Below are 18,291 nucleotides of genomic sequence, written 5' to 3'. Positions count from 1 at the left end.
GAGAGTGTTACATACCCAGGCTGTGTTTTTGCATTGCTCTCAATGGAAGCGATCGATGCCCATGTCACAGTCGCGTCCCAATCGCAGCCAAGTCTCTGCCTCAATCTAACCAACAACAGGCAGGGCTGCAAAGGCTTCTCACTACCTCTTCCATCCATCCACCACCAAACTAAAAATATAATGCTACATATGATCTTTTTAAACACTCCATCACCGCTCCTAAGGATCGAGCCACTGCAAATCCAGGGGAAACACGATTGAAAAAAAAAAATACACCATCAAAAAAAAACGCCCTCACAGCAGCCACCCCAAAAGCACCCGAGCCCACTCTCTCGCTCTACTCCTGCCAACTACATAATCCTTGATAAAACCGAAGCAAGGCTAATAAAAAGAAAATTAAAAAAAAAAAAAAAAAAGAGGAGGACGGAATGGAGCCGAGGAAATGCAACTGTCAGAAAACGGGATGGTCAGACTTCCTGAGTGAACCTGCCTGTGTCTGGCTTAATGTAAATCTCCACCATCTTCAGCCTGGCAAGTTGTCTTTTGGTTGGGCTTTTTTTTTTTTTTTTTTTTTTTTTTTTTTTTTTTTTTTTTGGTGGGGAGGGGGGTGTTATGTTTGCGATCTCTGCCTTGGTACCTAAGGAGGAAGAGGAGGAGGAGGGTGTGTTACTGAATGGTGGCTAAAGCCTCCTCGGGACGGCGCTGAGGTGAAACAGGCTGAACCCGACTGATGTGGCTCCTCTCTCGGTTGGACCCAGTGCCCTAAGCAGCCGATGAGAGACCCCCGGCCGCCCGGCTCGCAGGTAACAAAAGAAATACCAACCCGTGTGTTTTCTGCTGCCGCTGCTGGGGAGGCTGTGGGGTGCGGGGGGCGGGGGGGAAGAAGATGCAGCAGGAGAGGCGTGGAGGGGCACCGCCGTAAGTTGGCATCGGATGGGGGCAAAGTTTATTAGCAATTTTGTAGGAAATTTCATGTCAGGAAAGACGGGGAAGCAGGGACGCGTCTGCCATTAGCCGCCGTGATGGGAAGGGATGCACTTGATTCTGGCACGAGCAGTTAGAGCAGGAACCAAACTGCGGCTCGCTGTTTATGAGCTCTTTTTTTTCCTTCTTCTTATTTTTCCTTTTTTTTTTCCTTTTTTTTTTTTTTTTTTTTTTTTTGGTCTGTTGGCTGTCTTTTTTAAACACACCTTAGCCCTCGGTTCAAAAAAAAAAAAAAATGGGCGCCTGTCCCGCAAAACAACACCACTCCCTTTCAAAAAATCTCAGAAAGGCTTCGCTGAAAGCAATCTCCGACCCTGCCCGCGAGAGCCTTTCCTACGGAGCGGCTCGGCACGGCTCGGCGCGGCACGGCACGGTATGGCACGGCACGGCACAGCGGGGATGCCGCGGGCTCCGCCGGCGTCCGGCCGGCAGCCGCCCGCAGGCAGCGGCAGCCGCGCATCCCCGCACCCCCGCCAGCGGTGCCGCTCCGCGCCGAGCCCAGCCCAGCCCAGCCCAGCCGAGCCGGGCCGAGCCGGGCCGGGCCGGGCCGGGCCGCCTCCCCGCGCCGCGCGGCGAAACTGACAGAGCCGCGGAGCGCGCTCATAACGGGCTCCTCTTCCTCCTGCTGCCAGAGCCGGCAGCCAGCGGCGCGGTCGCCCTGCGTGCACACACTCACACACACATACACACACACACACCCGCACGGCCACCCTGCCTCTGCTCCTGAGAAACCTACCTGCCAAAGAAAGGGGGGCAGAAGGAGGGGGGAGAGGGGGGAAAAGCACCCCACAACCTTCTCCTGTACACACGCACGCAGTCAGGGTCCCCATTGCCCTGCTGGCATCCCCCCCCTGCCCGAAAGCGAAAGTTTCAGAGGCCGAGGGGGGTGGAGATGAGGAGGAGAGGAAAGGAGGGTGGGAGAGCAGAATGTGCCTTCAAAAGGCACCTCAAAGTTTTGGGGGGACCGAGCTGCGAAAGAAGAGTGCAAGCTCTAAAGGGGTTGGCTAGGGATGACTTCTGACAGCCGTAACGTCTTTCCTAATCTGACAGAATTCCCCCCTCCCCGAGCTCCCTAGAAAAATAAGAGCGAAATAAAAAGTGGGGGGCATCCCCCGAAGCTCTTCTCAAAAGCGAGCAGGGTCCTTCACTTAATATGAAAGTTACAGCCCGAAAGAGAAAAAAAAAAAAAAAAAAAAAAAAAAAAAAAGAAAATAAATCCACAGCCCCAAACCAAAACAAAACAAAAATAAAATTACACAAACAAAACGTAACCCCCGGAATAAAAGAGAAAGGCAGTAAGAGAAAGAAAGAAGGGAGAGAGAAAAAGCAGCCCCTCCTTCCGAAATGAGAGTAAATACTGTACCTAAAAGTGGGGAAACAGGCAGAAAAAGGGGGGAGAGAGAGAGAGAGGGGAGAGGTACATGGGATCTGGGGATGTGAGTGTGTGTGTGTGTATGTGAGAGAGAGAGAAAGAGGCACAGAGAGAGGGGGAGAGAGAGAGAGAGCGAGAGCGAAATATCAAAGATTGTGCAAGATCAGCCTGGAAAGATAATCGATACTCGACCTAAATTTAACACAAACTACTCAATAAAAGTTAAAGAAAAAACTTACTTTCCATTTCCCCTCGCAGTTCCTACTGGATCTTCGCCTCTCTTTTTTGTTTTGCTTTATTTACTTAACAGCTGATCACATCCAAGTAAACGAGAGAAGGTTCATTAAAAAAATAATAAAAAAAAATAATCCTCCAACTTTATTGGGTGAAAATAAAAATGATTGAGCAAGAAGTGGGGGGCATGGAGCGGTCCTTTGGGGTCCGGGAGTTGTTAAAGCATGTGCCGACCGCGGTCTCGCTGTTTGGTTGTGAAGGGGTTGGGAAAAGGAGGAAAGGAAATGAAAATCCGATATGTCTTTATTCTGCTAATTATTATCGTTTTAGCCCTGTTTAAAAAAATGGCTGATTAAGTTGAGTGCGCATGTCTTTGTGTGTCTATTCCCGATATGCACTCTGGGAATGAGAGAGAGAGAGAGAGAGAGAGAGAGAGAGAGAGGGAGAGGGGAGAGAGAGAGAGAGAGAGAGGAGAGAGAGTAAAGAGAGCGAGGGAGAGCGAGGGAGAGGGAGAGGAGAGGGAAGAGGAGAGGGAGAGGTGTAATTAGTGAGGTGATCAACATTCTCCGGGCTGCAAATGACGCGCAGCCCCGGAGCCGGAGAAGCCGGAGCTGCCGCGGCTGCCGGGGGCTCGCCGGGGCTGCGGGAGCCACAGAGCCAGCCCAGAGAAGAAGGGGCAGCAGAAGGGAGCTCATGGATACAAACACAAGTCTGCAAACTTCATTAGTAACACAGACACACACGCACAGGCACACAAAGTAGATGGCTAGGGAAAATTAGAAAAAAAAAAAAAAAGAAAATAAAAGAAAAAAAAAAAATAGAGTGCCAGACTTGCTCTTTTAACTGTTCAGAAACTTAAAAAGAAACGGGTCCAAATTAATTATTGCATCAGGGAGATATTTCTGTCTGTCTGTCTGTTCATCTCTTAAATTTTCTCTCTTTTAATGGGGATTTAATGAAAAAAAAATTGCATCCCATTTTTTCAATGGGCTAATGAATGTATGACACATCTGCAAAAGGAAAGGTAATATATCTAGGATAGGGAACAACTACCCATACGGAGATAAAGACGGATTTATTTACACATGTGCACACAAATGCACACATGTGCACGTTCACATCCTACATCGTATTTACACATATGCACATACAGTCAACACACACACAGAGTCACACAAAACATAGCACACTTTATTTGTTGACCACCATGTAATTGCTTGGAGATACCAACAAAGTAAAAAGCAAAGCCTTACAGAATATACAATAACAACTGTAAACAGTCTTATCAAAATGAAGTAAATATCAGCCCAAGGAAAGGGTCTCTTTGCACACAATCCAGGTTTTATGCATATACATGCATCATCTTCCAGTTTCCCTGCAAGTATTGATATTTTATTAATATTTTATCTGCTATATTTTACCAGACATATTTCATTCTTGAGGGGAGGGGGGCACACTATTATGATGAAAAGTAGGGTAAAATGTACAGATGTCATTATAAATCGGAATCTTCTACAAATATTTTCCTGTGTGGGATTTAAGAAGATTGCTTCTCATTTGAAAATCTAATTATCTTAACCTAATACTGCAGATGTGAATATGACTGACACTTTCATTAAAAGATAATTAACTAAAACTAGGAATAGACATACTTTAAAATACCCCCTACTGAAGATAAAAACATGACTATTCAAAGAGCATCCGAATACACCGCAGGAACACGTGCAGATTTTTGATAATGCTATTCCAGAAATGGGTATACCAGAAATGGTCACTAAGTCACAGTAACATGCAGGAGATATTTACAGTACCAAGGACCCTGTGCAGGTGAACCGTAACCTTAGAGCTGACAAGCCTTTGAAGTTCGTGATTCCTGCGATACACATCAAAACCTTGTCTTAGGCCTTAAACACTAAAAACCAGCAGGAAGGTTTTATCACAACCTTCCATAAAAAGCACATATGCACAACAACAACAAACCAGCAAAAACCAGGATGGCAGAAATATACACCTCTCTGGGCCCTAAACCTCCTGCTCCAGGAGAACATTTTGCAAGTGCTGGAACTAACGCTAATAGGAAAATCCCCACCTGATGATGAATTAAGGCTGCCCTTAAGGAAGCACAGGCCAGTGTCAGGGAACCGAGTGTCTAAAAGCAGATGTTTAAGGTCAGAGTGAAGGTCCTGATAGTTTTGAAGGAAGAAAAAAGAAAAAAAGGTTTTGGGAAAGGGGAAAAAAAACGTATTAAAAAAAAAGGAAAAGGAAAAAAAAAAAAACCACCAAAACAAACCACTACCGTGAAAGCACAGTTATTCAGAAAATAGGAATCTGCAAATAAAGCAGGGGAGGACCCCTATCCCAATCCAGAGAAACCTTACTTTAAACTTCAGGAAAATCTTCAAGATTCGAACTTAAGGGAAAAGCCAGGGGCATTGGAGGGTTAGTGAGAGCAACTTTGTTGCTTTTCCAAGCCTTACCTATGCATTGCACCAGCTCAAAAAGGTGTAAGCATATGTATGCAGATTTCCACAGGCACTGTGCCCTGTCAGTGAACTTAATAAGGAAAACTACGATATTCTGCATTGTTGTTTAGACGGTGGGGAAAAAATGCAAACAAAGACTGAAAATGAAATCTCTGAAACCTGTTTACAGTTATCAGATTGAGGGAGTATGATGGAAAGAGGGCTTTTAGGTTTAAATGGTAGACGAAACGGAACTCTGAGATAGAAGGATGCATTGTCCATTCAAGTGCATGCCTGAAGGATGGCAACACATTTCCTAAGTCTGAAGACAATTAAATACAATGTGATGAAGAAACACCTGAGAACAATACATCTATTTCAAATTCAAGTGAAGAAACACGTATAGTTAATGTCACGGAAGAATAAGGAAACGAAGATAATTTAGTTTTAAAGTCGTCCCCCCCTCCTCCCCCCGCACTTCCCCCCACCTCTTTTATTCCTAGTGCTTTTTTCCTGGTGAAACATCAATATCATTAATGTCATTAATGTCAAAACACCAAACGTCAGAACAGTCAAGTCATTCTTTTTTGGCTGTAGATTTTTTCCCCCCTTTCTCTCGTCTTGGAGGGGGATATAGGTTTATGGTGTTCTTGAGTTACAGCTAAGGAACAAAGGAGGGGGGAATAAGGCAGGGATTGCGACAGGAGAGTCCACATTTTTCAAGGTTTCTTCTGTCACTGTTTACTGTCCATCCTAACATTTTAAACCTCTCTGTTTCTCTGTCTCTCCCGCTTTCTCTCTCCCTAAAAATAGTACCTATCGAGGGGGGTGGGGGGGGGCGGGGGGAAAAAAAGGCACTACGGGATGTTAACAGTTTAGAAGGAACCCGGGGATCGCCACGTAGATAGGAAAAATCGAAGAAGGTTAATTCCGGGAGGCAGCAGCAGCAGGTTTGTGGGATGTGATAAGAGCGGAGCGCAGCGCGGGCTGGGGGCGGCAGGCGCGGGGACCCGGCGCGGCCGCGGTGCGGTGCGGAGCTCCCGGCGGCGGCGGGCGGGCTCCCGGCGGCGCGGCCCGGCCCGGCCCGGCCCGGCTCCCGCTCCCACTCCCCTCTCTCCTCCCTCTCTCGCTCAGCTGATTGCCCCCGAAGAGTCTCGCCTAACCTCTCAGCTCCTCTCCTCTGGTCTCGATGGACCCCCCGCCCACCTCCTCCGAACTTCTCCTGCAGGCACCGTTACATATTTTGGGTTTTTTCTAGCCTCCTGTTGAAACCACAAAAAGCTCTTGATAGTGACGTTACATTTGAAAGAAAAGGAAGGGGAGAAAAAAACTCAAAAACCGCTGCCTTTTCTGTCCTTTGCCATCTCCAGCCTTAGCCCTAAGGAAAACTTATTGGCCTGGGTGAGATAGAGCTGATGGGGGCCAAAACCCGACACTGACCATTCTTTAATAGACAAAGAAATCGTAGCCCAAACCGGGCTCTGTTACACCACGTCTCCCCGTCAAGCTCATTTCACTCCCTAAATCTGTGCTGCGGACACACAGGGGCACAAGGATCTGCATAATTACAGACATAGCCGTTTCCCTCTTTAATAAACCGACATAATTCCCTAATAAGCGTTCCCTTCCCCCACCTTCTCCTCTCCCCAGACCCCAACCCAAGGGAAAGGGGATCCATGTCTTTTTACTGCGTTCCCTAAGTCTATAGATGAGCTCAGTTTGAAACGAGGTATTACAAGATTTCAGTGTTACAGACCCTTTATCTGAGCTACAGACACTTTCAGATCCCCAGCCCCCACCTCCTCTCCTTTTTGTTGTCTCTTCTCCTCCCGGGGGCTATTTGACAAAGGCAGTGTGTTAACTAACATTTTTGTTTAACTCAGCAACTTCTTTTCAAAACATACTTAAACCTGATAGCAATCTCTTGTACTTTTTCCTTTCCTTTTTTTTTTTTTTTCCCGAGATGAAATTGACTCTGAACCCGAAGCGTTTGGCTATTATTAATAATTTCTTTCTTTGCAGGTATCATATATACGAATCTTTTGTTAATTTACAGCGCTATTCCCCGCCATCCCCCACGCCCCGCAAAACATTCCACTACACACTTAAAACGGGAGGGGGGATTGGGGGGGAGGGGGGGGACACGAGGAGAAGAGGGAGGAGGGAAAGAAAACAAAAATCCCACTCTGATTCTTGGAAAGTTTTGTTCGAAAAAGAAATAAAACAACAATAACATACTGCATTTCAATTCTGCCTTCACTGCCCCAGATTTGGCATTCACCTACTGAAAGTGCGTCTAACGAGCAGTGACCTTAGAGAGAAATCACAGCCGAATAGTATAGACATCTCGCTGAGATTTTGAGCTAAATAGTGCCGATCCCGATTGGCTTTTTCTTCTTGTTATTTTGGCTGGAGCCGTACAAAAACGCGCACCCGGACATTACTATAAATAAAAGCCTTCCAGGTCTAAGTCTGCTGCCGGCGTTTCCTCCGGAGCCTTAACAGCCCTTTTTCAGCTCCTTTCTTGGGCAGATCGCGGGGATTAAATGCCCTGAACCTGAGCTCCTGGCCTTGGATGGGAAGGGAAAGAAAAAAGGAGAGGGAGAGAGAGAAAGGAGAGGGTGAAGGAGCCAGGCGCCCTCTGGGCTTTCAGAGGTCAGCGCTTTGACAGTGCTCTGACCTCCCTCCCCTCCCGGCAACCACCCCAGTGTTTATAAACAAAAACAGTCAGGACTAGCCCCAAACAATAGCAATTCACCAACTTCACAGGCACTTCACCAGCTCTTATGCAAATAAAGGAAAACGACCGCTTACCACCGCTCCCCCCCATCCCCTCCAGAAAGCCCAAGAGCATATTTCCAGCAGTGATATATCCAAGGGAAAAATTTTACGTTCTATCCTGGAAAAGGACAAAAAGGGACTTCAGAAATAAAACGGTTCTGATAGAAAGACAGACAAAAAGGAGAAAAAGCCGATAAAACTAGCGATCTTACTGCAGAAAGAGGAAAGTTATGAAATATTTATACCTAAATCCAGCAATCCACACTGCCAATAAAACAGGAATCTTTGTTGTGTAGACAATATGCTAAACTACCTCTGCGACAAACAGCGATTATAAAGCAACCAGAAAAAGTTATTTTCGCCCAAGGAGCCAAGTTTTCAAAGAAAACGTGTGGATTTTACAGCTAAATAAAAGCCACCACCTCTGTGTTATCCGTAAAAACTACACATAAATTAAAAGCACCGTTAAAAGAAAGAAAAAAAAACCTTCTAGCAAGCAAGCAGTACATCTGATCTGACTTACCAAAAAAAAAAAATATAATTAAAACCATCTTTAATTACAAAAAGCAGCAAGCGAAAAGTAAATGAATCAATGATTTCTCCCCAAAATATTGTCCGCCAAGGTATAGAAATGACAGTTCTATAGTCCTGCATTAAAGCATAACTAAAACCCCACAATTCAAGAATTCATTACGCAAGAAGGGAAAAAAAAAAGTAAAAGGAAAAGAAAGGTCCTAATGATTTTCAAACTTTTGTTTAAAAAATGATGAAGATCAGGAAAGGTTGGAGGAAAAGTTAAAGGAAATATACCTCAAGAGAAAAAAGACCATCTCCTTTTCTTCTTTGTCTATCAGTCTCCAGTTAAAGCATATGGAAAATGTTTTCAAAATGCCTAGATTTGGCACATTGTCATTGCAAAGAGAGGAGCGCAGTGATGCTGTTATAGAAAATGGGAAATAAATTCAGGATTGGGTGCTGCCTCCTTCAATGCGGATTTATCTAAGTTTAATTTAATATTCCGCAATCACTCTATGATCGCATATAATTCACCAAGATTTTTAAGGGCTTTGCCTAAATATGTTGACCACAGGCACAAAGTAATTTTGTCAGATTATTTCCTTCTTTTATTTGTATTTATTTTTCTCATTAGAAACACTTTAAATTGCAATTGTAAATAGTAGAAACGATGGAATATTAGGTTTGGGGTGAACAAACGCTCAGAGAAGGCATTAGCTTTATTAAAATCATTCCGAACGTAAAATCAAAAAGCACAAAATGGTTGTTTGTAAAACACTAAACCTTTAATCGATTTATTGGCATTCCAATCGATTAGATAAACGGAAATCTATAGTAAACATAAAAGCATTTAAAATATTTTTCTCTCATTTATAAACAAAACTTTTCAGTAGAAAAAAATTATTATCAAACGACTAACAGGAAATTCTTCAGATATCAAATTACGATAATAAAATTATTTCCACATGGAAAGGGATAATGACAATGATGATAGTAATTATAATAATGAATAATTCAACAGCCCTTTGACATATATGGAAGAGCCTGGTTCAAAAACAGCTTTTGAAGGGGGCTACTTTTAGGGGATTTTTTAAATAAAATTGAAATTTGAGGCTGAAATGCTTATATTAAGTGACAGTTTAGGTGCATGTGGTAAAATTACATTAATTTTTTTCCTGCAGCTTTTAAGGCAGAACTGTTCTCTTTGACATCACCTCTTAAATTAAGTTACCTCTTAATAGTGGTAAATAAGTATGTAAATATATAAGCTACCCCTGAATTTATTGGGGGGAAATTTTGTCTCCACACCAGGGCAATGGGAATGGGGACCTTTTACTTTACAATTTAAGCAATTTGCCTAGCTGGCAGAGTACCTTCCAGATTACAGAAAAATTGTGCGAGCAATAATGTATTTGACCACTTAAGTGAAAGAACACAATTTATTTAGGGGCGGAGGGTGGGGAACTGCAAGCCAGAGAAATGCAGCAATCAGCTTGTGGCATTCTGGCTGCGCGAAGAGGAAGTGTTGCTGTAACGGGTATTATGTTTATTTGATAAAGAAAATCAATGAAAGTGGCTGTAAAGTAGTTAGTGAGGCGTGTGTTTGGGACTCGGGTTGAATAGTGACTCCAGCGGTCTGGTCGATGAGCTCTAAGAGCTCTGGAAATCTAACCTAACCCTCCGAGTGAGCTCTCTCTCACTCACTGCTGCACCTTCCCCAGGCTGGGAGACTTCAGCCCTTGTCTCCTCCCTCCGTCTCCTTCCCTCTCTCCCCACATCCCTCCCTCTGTCCCTCCTTCCCTCTTTCCTAGTTTTCCGCTCCTGCTTTCCTTCTTCCCATCCACTCCAACTGTTCCCTCTCCCAGGTATATTCGCTCCCCTCAATCTCTCCCATTCTCTTTCTCTTCCCACTTTCATTCTCTCGCCCCATCTCTGCCGTAGCTGTTTCGTCCCGGTCCAGCTGGTTCTCTAAGTTTCCTCGTACTTCTGAAGCCTTTCTCTTTCTTTAATTCTCTTCTTCTCCTCTCGGGTATAAGTATTCCTAAGTTTTCTTCCAGCCTTTTTCCTATCTGTCTTCACCAGCCAAATTTATCTCTTATTTTGGATTGGTTCCTCTGGACATGTGCTATAATAGTAATTATCCCTACTCATTTCCCTTTCACACACCCATGCTGAAGGGATGAGCACACCATGCTCTTTCCACAGCTGAAATATTTTAGACATTGGCTAATCTTCAGTGGTGCTTTACTTCAGACCTTCTGCAGCTATTACCCCCTTTTCTCCCGCTATTCTTCATTCCCTCCAACTTACAACAGAAATGTTTCTCCTCCTTATTTTCATTTCCTACTTTACAATTTCCTTTGGGGTTTCTAAATAGTAGTATGTCTTTTGCATTTCCCTACCCCCATCTCCTTCACTGTCTCACTTCAGCTATTTTGTTTACCCGGTTGCTTAGAGGAATATTTCCTTAACAAGTTTATCTCCCTGTCTTTCAGTCTCAGCCTATTAAAAAAAAAAAAAAAAAAAAAAAAAAAAAAAAAAGAGAGAGAAAAGGAAAGAGAGAGAGAGAGAGACCGAGAGAGTGGAAAAAAAAGTTCAGCTCTTTTCAGCGAAAACTTGGTTTCAAACTTCTGGTTTGGATTATGTGTCATTATCTATTTTCCCTTATCGTATCCCCCGTTGCCCTCCCCACCCCTCAGTCGCTAATAACATCTTTAGTGTGGTCAATGTTAAATATGGCAGATCTCTGAAAAATGCCTCCTCTCGAGCTCTCTGCTGGAATTCATTACCCGCCCCACTCGTCCCATCGCCCGGTGTCCGCGGGGCGCGGCGCGGCCGGTGCGCGGAGCCCGGCGGAGCCTCCGGCGCGGCCGCGGGCATGCGGAGCGGCCGCTCGCCGCCGCCGGGCAGCGCCCCCGAGCCGCGCACGCCGCGGCAGCGCCGGCGGGAGCGGCCGCGGGCGCTGCGCTCCGCCGGGGCCCCGCGCCCGCCGCGGGAGCGGCGACGCCTCCGGCGGGGGCGGCCCGGCGGGGCGGGGGCGGGCCGGCAGGTGCGCGGGTCCCGCTCCGCGCCCCGCGCTGCAGGGCGCCGGATGCCCCGCGCTGCGAGCGCCCCGCTGGCGGCGGCAGCATCCCCTCCGCGGGAGGTGCCCGGCTTTCCCAGCCGGTCTACCTGCCCTTGTTTGTCTGGGGCAGGAGGTGGGGTTTGGAGTCTGGCTCTTCTTGCTATTTTCTTTTTTTCCTCCTTTCCCCCACTCTTTCTTTTTTTTTTTTTTTTTCTTTTCCCTTTTCCCTTGCTGTGTCCTGATTGTCTGGAGTGGGATCTAGATGAGGGATCCCCCCTGGCGAAGTCACTCATGTGCTGCTGGCTGTGACACATGCTACGTGTGTCGCCTTTGTATGGTCCTGGTTGGGCCACATACACTTAGCCTGCAGTTTAAGGATTTGCTTTCGTGTGTGTAGTGAGTGCTGGAATAAAGCAGGATTTCAAAGGGTACCACTAGAGTTGACATTTCAGGCCTGCTCTGGGTTTTATATAAACCTTAACCAGAGGAAACAATTGTTCCAGGTTAAATGGCCCTAAACTTTCCTTTGTTTCATTAATTGGGATCTTCTGTTTAGTTCTTGTGACAATTCTTTTAAAGAAGCCGGAGGAATAAATCTGATTCATTAATTTCTTCCATACTGACTGAAAGATTTTTGCTGTTTTACACATGGTTGGAGTTATGTTTAGACTTACTTCTTGTCTTTAGGTTACACACATGAAGTGAACAGAGGGGGCTTGATCCTGCCAATCCCTTCTTGTATGAGTAAAACATAGGTCTGAAACCCTCACTATCATTAGGGCCTCTGTTTGGCGTGATATCTGATAAAATGATTTTACCTATTCCAGACCCCCATAAGGCTACCCAAAACAAATGTTGTCATATACTTCTGATTTTCTAAAAACATGCTCTATGTTTTTTAGCTAAGCCTCTGGTAACTTTAACTTTCTTTTTTGCTTAAATGTGCTTGAGAGAGGAATGATAGCTTTTACACTTAAATATTTCATAGTACTGACAGAGGCACAAATGGAAATTACTATTTTTTACAGTTTCAGAGAAAATGCAATGCACAAACAAGGCAAACAATCTAATCGAGAAGTTTTATTAATTAAAACCCAGTGTAGGAGCGTACATTTTACAAATTTTTGCCTGGGAACATGGACGCTTAAATTCTGTCAATATCTCCATCACCTCTGAAATTATTGCTCACCTATATCCACAGTGACCCCAAATTGTCAGAGAGAAAGCCTGCCAGTTGTAAATCCACACGGGGCTACAACAGGATTGCAATTTATTATAAAGCAGAAATGTTACTGAAGGCAAAATTGGTGCCTATTCCCAAGTCCGCACCTGAAAGGAACACATTTTCCAGAAATAAAGATGTTACAGAGGGCTGTTTAATAATATTTTTTCAAGAGATAGCATCATCATATTAGGTAGACTATATTTTTTCTGGATTTTAACCAACTGTGAATGTTTTGTTAAAAATTGTTTAAAAACAACAGGGACAACTGAAATTCAATACCACCTTGAAAAGATTAAAATATTTACTTAGGTTTCAGACTTTGTGCATGACAGTACATTATATAATAGTCAGGATAGATACTTTTTCCTTCTTTCCCCAAAAGGATCTGGCTTGGTATAATATTCTTGCTTCCCACTGGAATGATGTTAATGAGTGAAAAAAATATTCTTGATTTAATGTAAAAGAGGAAATGAAGGACTGTTATAAAACTAAATTTAAAAGTATGTTTTAATACTCTGGAAAAAATACAGAATAGATGTATTTTGCAGGGAGATATTATATGCCATGTGGAAAGAGCTTATTTAAAACAAGTGTGTCTGTATATTCCTTCAGAGAAGAGTGTGCACGGTGAGAGTCATGGGATTTTTGCTCTATATTTCTACTTATTTTTATGAGAAAATGTTTGTAATATAAGATATGCATAAACAAATTCAAAGACTATCTGAAATTTATTAAAATAAATTTAAAAATTTAACATGTTACTGATTATGAAGAAGTGTTTGTAAAACACCTAATTTCTAAAATAAACTTGTGAATCTAAAAAGGTGCTAACCTGCATACAAAATGTGGACAATTTTCCCCTTTCAATTAATTTCTATTGTCCGGAGGAATAACAATGAACACAGGAAAAGTATTTCACTCTTTTTTTTCTTATGCTCCTTTAAAATTATCTCTTCACAGAGATATCCCGAGAAATTAGAAGTACCCTAGGAATCAGTATTTTTACCAAATAATTATTTTGAAAATGAATGTATGTGCCATTTTCCTTTGTTTTTTCAGTAGATAATTGTAAGTATTGTCATCAGGAAAAAGGGAATAAAAACTAAGTCTAAAACACATTGTAAGGCAACAAATAGATGCTTCTATATTTACAGTAAAATATTTGTATTTTCTTTTAATAGGAAGCCTTCATAAATTATTAAATCACGCTTGATCAAGTTAACAATGGAGTTAACTACAAGCAGGTAAAATGCTGTTTTCTGTGTAAGATTCATACTTGAACCCGTCAGACCACTTCATATCTCTCTTCTATGTGTTTTTCATTAACATAACATTATTCAAACTTTTATTTTGAGATTATTATGGTGAGTAAAACATATTTGTCTGTGTGTTTGTATTCACCAACACACAGAATCAACTGATCTCTTCCTGTTTCATACAAAAATACTTGTGTAGAGTTATATATTTAGAAGCATAGGAAGGTCTGCTCAGTGTTTGATTTTGGCACAGTAATTAAGGTGTCAGGATTCAGATATGCTTTAGTGCTGAACATTCAAAATTTAGCATTAGAGCCCCTGGTTCATCTACAACAGGATAGATACTGTGTTTATAGAGTTCATTTTTGACCTTACCTGAGTAAGTACTTTAAGCTAAAGTATGAGATGCACCTAGAGGGGTAATACATTGAGTTTAATAGGAAGACAGTTAATAACCTTTTTTCATCCTCATGCACTATCAATCATGGCTGTCACCAGTCTGCTGAATCAAAGCAAAAGTGTTCTTCACAGATGACTGATTAGAAACGCAAAATCACAAGATCCATCTTCATGGTCACTTTTATTATAGTCATTTTTAAACTGACAGCAACCTGCTCAGTTTCAGCAGACTGGGCATCACAAATAGTGTCACTCAGTGCAGCTAAGCATGAGAAGATGTTGGCTGGATTATACTTAAAAATAATTAGGCCCAAAGCCTTTTGTGGAAGCAAGAAAAAGGATTTTTGTGGTTCTAGCCCCATCTTTTTAATGCCAGCAGTAGCCTATGCTTTTATAGGAGGTTACTATTGGAAAATATTTTCACCCTCCCACTCTTCAAGTGAATAAATCAGTTTTGGTGGCCCTTGGATACTTTTTCTTGGTAATGCGACCAATGAGTTTCATAGAAGCCCTGCAAGCAGAGGCTTAACATTGCATACTGCTATTTGTATAGTGCTGTGATGAACTGCTGGTTTCCAGCCTTCTGAGGAACATTGCAAAAGCTAATTACCTTGTTAACTAGATTTGTTTCCATAACATTGTCTCCTGTTCAAATAAACTAGTGATCAGTTCAACAGTTTAAGGTTATTTATAAATTGAATGGGCTCCAGCAAATTTAAAATCAAAATGGTGTAGGTGAGAGGGGGAGGGAGAGATGGAACACTGGTACTGCACGTTGTGCTCTGCTCTTTTATGTATCTGGAATATGGTGACATCTAATTTAAGTATAGGTATCAGGTAATGCTGAAAAATAAAAGCTGGTTTGTTTGGAAGTGTTTTGTTTGATTAGTTTTTGGGTTTTTTAGAAATATAAATTGCTATAGCCTTGAAATGATGCCTTTCCTGTGTGAAAACTGTAAGATTGGTTCCTTAATGTAAATAAAATCCTTTCCCTCTACTTAATGCTGCTTAACATGAGTAAGAAAATAATAGATTCTGATTTGGAATTTTGATTCAAGGACTGTTGGAGTGAGAAGACAGCCAAGACTAATTTTGAAATTAGGTGGAAGCTAAATAGGCCTCCCTCAAAACTCTTAAAAATCTTTACTGGTTTTTAAAATTTAAATTCCACTTCATCTTGTGAACAGAAAATAACATATTGCACCAGCTGAGCATCATTTCAGAATTATCTTTAGAATTGCAGTGAAATTGTGCATCTGGTTTGCCACTTAACTTTAACCCCCAAAAGGTAGTCTTAATAGTAAGCCTGATTTATGTAGCTGTGATTCCTTTAATACAGTCCATAGGACTCTAAGCTCTGTATATCTAAAACTTTCCTTTAAAACACGTTTGGTAACTACAAGTGATTTCAGTGGGCTGCAGTGTCGGACCTTTCTTGCAGTGCTCCTTCCCATCCTTCTCTCTCAAACTGGAGGGCAGGACTTTGGTCAAGTAGGGCTCTTCCAAAAGGAAATGCTCTTCATTTCCACCCTCAGACCTCAGTCTCGCTTTTAGCACCTGGCTACAGACACACACACACACACAGACACACAGACACACACAGACACAGACACACACAGAGTCTCATACACACACACACACACACACACACACACACAGAGTCTCACACACACACAGTCACACACAGAGAGTCACACACTCAAAGGACTCAAAGGAAATGTTTGCCTTCACAAGCTTGCAAACACACACAAAGAATCATGCTACGTATATGTTTTTAACACTGGCATGCAATCACTGCTGCCTGGATAGGTATGCTGAAACATGAATATCAAGCTAATCATGTCAAGAGAATATTTTTATTTAAAGTATCTTTAATAGTTTTGTAATATTTCCATGTACTAAAGAGACTGAAGAAGGAAAGCAGGAAGCAAAGTAGGCAGCTTTATGTCCAGTTGAGATTCACATGCTCTGCAAACACTTTGGTTCCCCTCTTTGTCCCACTTAATCATTATCTTAGGGATATAATTAGCATTGATAATATGGTCCCACACAGAAACTCTATTTTTGAAGTGGTTTTAACATGTATCTCTATTTTCTGATGAAAAATTGATACAATAATGCTGACATCTGTCTAAAAATAAGAGGCTAAGCATTTCTGAGCATTAATCAAAATCCAAGCAAGCAAAGAAATTAGCACTGTCTACTGATAAATAATATAATTGTATTTTAATAATTCTGCTTTTGTGGGGAAGACAACATTTTTTCCCCATTAGATATTTTAAATAGTATATTCTAGACATAAATGGCTAAACAAAGCAAATTATTCCTGTGCACTTTTCTGCGTAGTAAGAACATATTCTAAAGAAATCCTGAGATCTGGAAGTATAACTGTGCATTAAAAAGAAAATGCTACAAATGCTTTCTAGTTTCAGGTACAAAGGTTCATTCTACTAGATATTAAATAATACTAATCTACTTCCTAAGTTTGTTTTTTACCCATTTACCATTTTAAGACAGTCTGGAAAAGGTGATCGCTATAGCTTAACTTAAGCACATTGTAAGTCAATGCATCTGAAAAAGTGAGCATAAAAGGATGAGGAATAATAAGAAATTTTGGGGGTTTTTTTCCTGTCACAAGAAAGGAGACATAGGTAATAATTATTAAAATATTTTTAATTATCTTAAGAAAACAGCTACATCAAACTGACTTTGTAAACTTTTGGAATGCATTTGTTGTTTTATTCTTTATGCTGCATCTTCCCCAGAATGTATTGTTTATTGTATGCTTACTTCCTGTCAGTACACTTGCTTATCCAGAATATTTATTATATATTAGGATATAGCACAGAGTTAACTTTAAAAGGGTAGGATTTTTAGAAATTAACTTTGAATTAACTATTTTTCCAACTACAATTCTATCTATCAATCCTTATAAGACATGACTGAAATAAGTACTAAGTGTTGAGGAAATACTGCAGCACAACAATTATAACATGCTTGAGTACTGAATGCCTATAAATATTTTGTAAGATTTACCAATATGTAATTTATATAACAAACAAGTAAAGGAATTTGCATCTACTTTAATGATTACTAATATAATTGGTAGTAAAAAATACTTAATGTGTGGGCACATGCCCGGAAGACAGCAGCTGAAATACAGCATAACATTTTATCTTAAAAAAACAGATTTACCCAAGTAAAGAGGCCACACAGTACCTGGAAGGTTCCTCTTTCCATGTACACTTATCATAAGCATATATAGACCCATGAAAAGTACCCATCAAATCCTCTAACAGCAAAGCAGAGCACTGCAGAGAAGAACACTAGGAATTCTTATACCACACCTGCCTTTTTGCTGCTTGAATATGCAGCTATTTCTGTCATCGCTGCTTTTTAATTTATTTTCACTTTGGTTTCTGAAATGTTCCTTGTAGAAACTTAAAAGGTTAAAAGGAGGAAAAAGCTTTCCTATGAGCATCAGGTTGCAATAAATATGTGTATGTGAGAGAGTGTGTGTGCATACAAAGATGTATCAGGAAGGCTAGACTGGTCATCTTTCAGCATCTGTCTCCTACCTGGGGCTCAGAACCTCAGTTTTCAAGGGAAAAGAGCAGGGAGCAGAGGCCATGCAAAACATTTCTATTTATATATTCAAATTACCTGTATTTAGGATGAAGATATTGTCTGATATAAATATTCCCAGTTGCTCACTAGGCAGACAATTTTTATGTTCTCTCAAAAGGTATCGGTATTGGTACACCTGTGTACCAATAAGTCCAGATGATTGTTCATCAGGACTTAAAAATGAGCCTGCATTTTTCCTCTGCATTTTCTAAAATACTGGCCACATAATATGAAGTGGGAATTTCTTTTTGCTGTCTTTTTATTAATCTTTTTTTTTTAATCTTTATACTCACAGACATTTTATTTTCTGCCACCTGCAAAATATAATAGCCACAAATCCTTGCAGGTTGTCTTTGAATTTATGCTTTATA

At 41.7% G+C, this 18,291-nt stretch overlaps 1 protein-coding gene and 1 long non-coding RNA gene across 5 annotated transcripts in view; one reads left to right on the top strand and one right to left on the bottom strand.

Annotated features, from left to right (window-relative positions):
* ZFHX4 (zinc finger homeobox 4) overlaps positions 1-5,534 on the bottom strand; it is a 151,743-nt gene extending 146,209 nt beyond the window's left edge. The window contains exon 1 of one of the 4 annotated variants that reach the window (XM_021550550.4): positions 2,596-5,534. The gene's annotated coding sequence lies outside the window, so the exon portion shown is untranslated. Of the gene's footprint in view, positions 1-15; positions 588-1,720; positions 2,315-2,595 lie in introns of those variants that run through there. The other 3 variants (XM_021550548.4, XM_085572269.1, XM_021550544.4) reach the window with 3 other exon arrangements.
* LOC110481798 (uncharacterized) overlaps positions 640-18,291 on the top strand; it is a 30,354-nt gene continuing 12,702 nt past the window's right edge. The window contains exons 1-2 of the long non-coding RNA XR_013339956.2: positions 640-803; positions 13,820-13,882. This is a non-coding gene — a long non-coding RNA (uncharacterized LOC110481798). The remainder of the gene's footprint in view (positions 804-13,819; positions 13,883-18,291) is intronic.

The sequence above is a fragment of the Lonchura striata genome, chromosome 2 (genome assembly GCF_050655825.1).
Source record: "Lonchura striata isolate lonStrDom1 chromosome 2, ASM5065582v1, whole genome shotgun sequence".
Taxonomy (NCBI): domain Eukaryota; kingdom Metazoa; phylum Chordata; class Aves; order Passeriformes; family Estrildidae; genus Lonchura; species Lonchura striata.
Note: the sequence above shows the minus strand (reverse complement) of the source record. Positions and strands in the feature narration are given on the sequence as shown.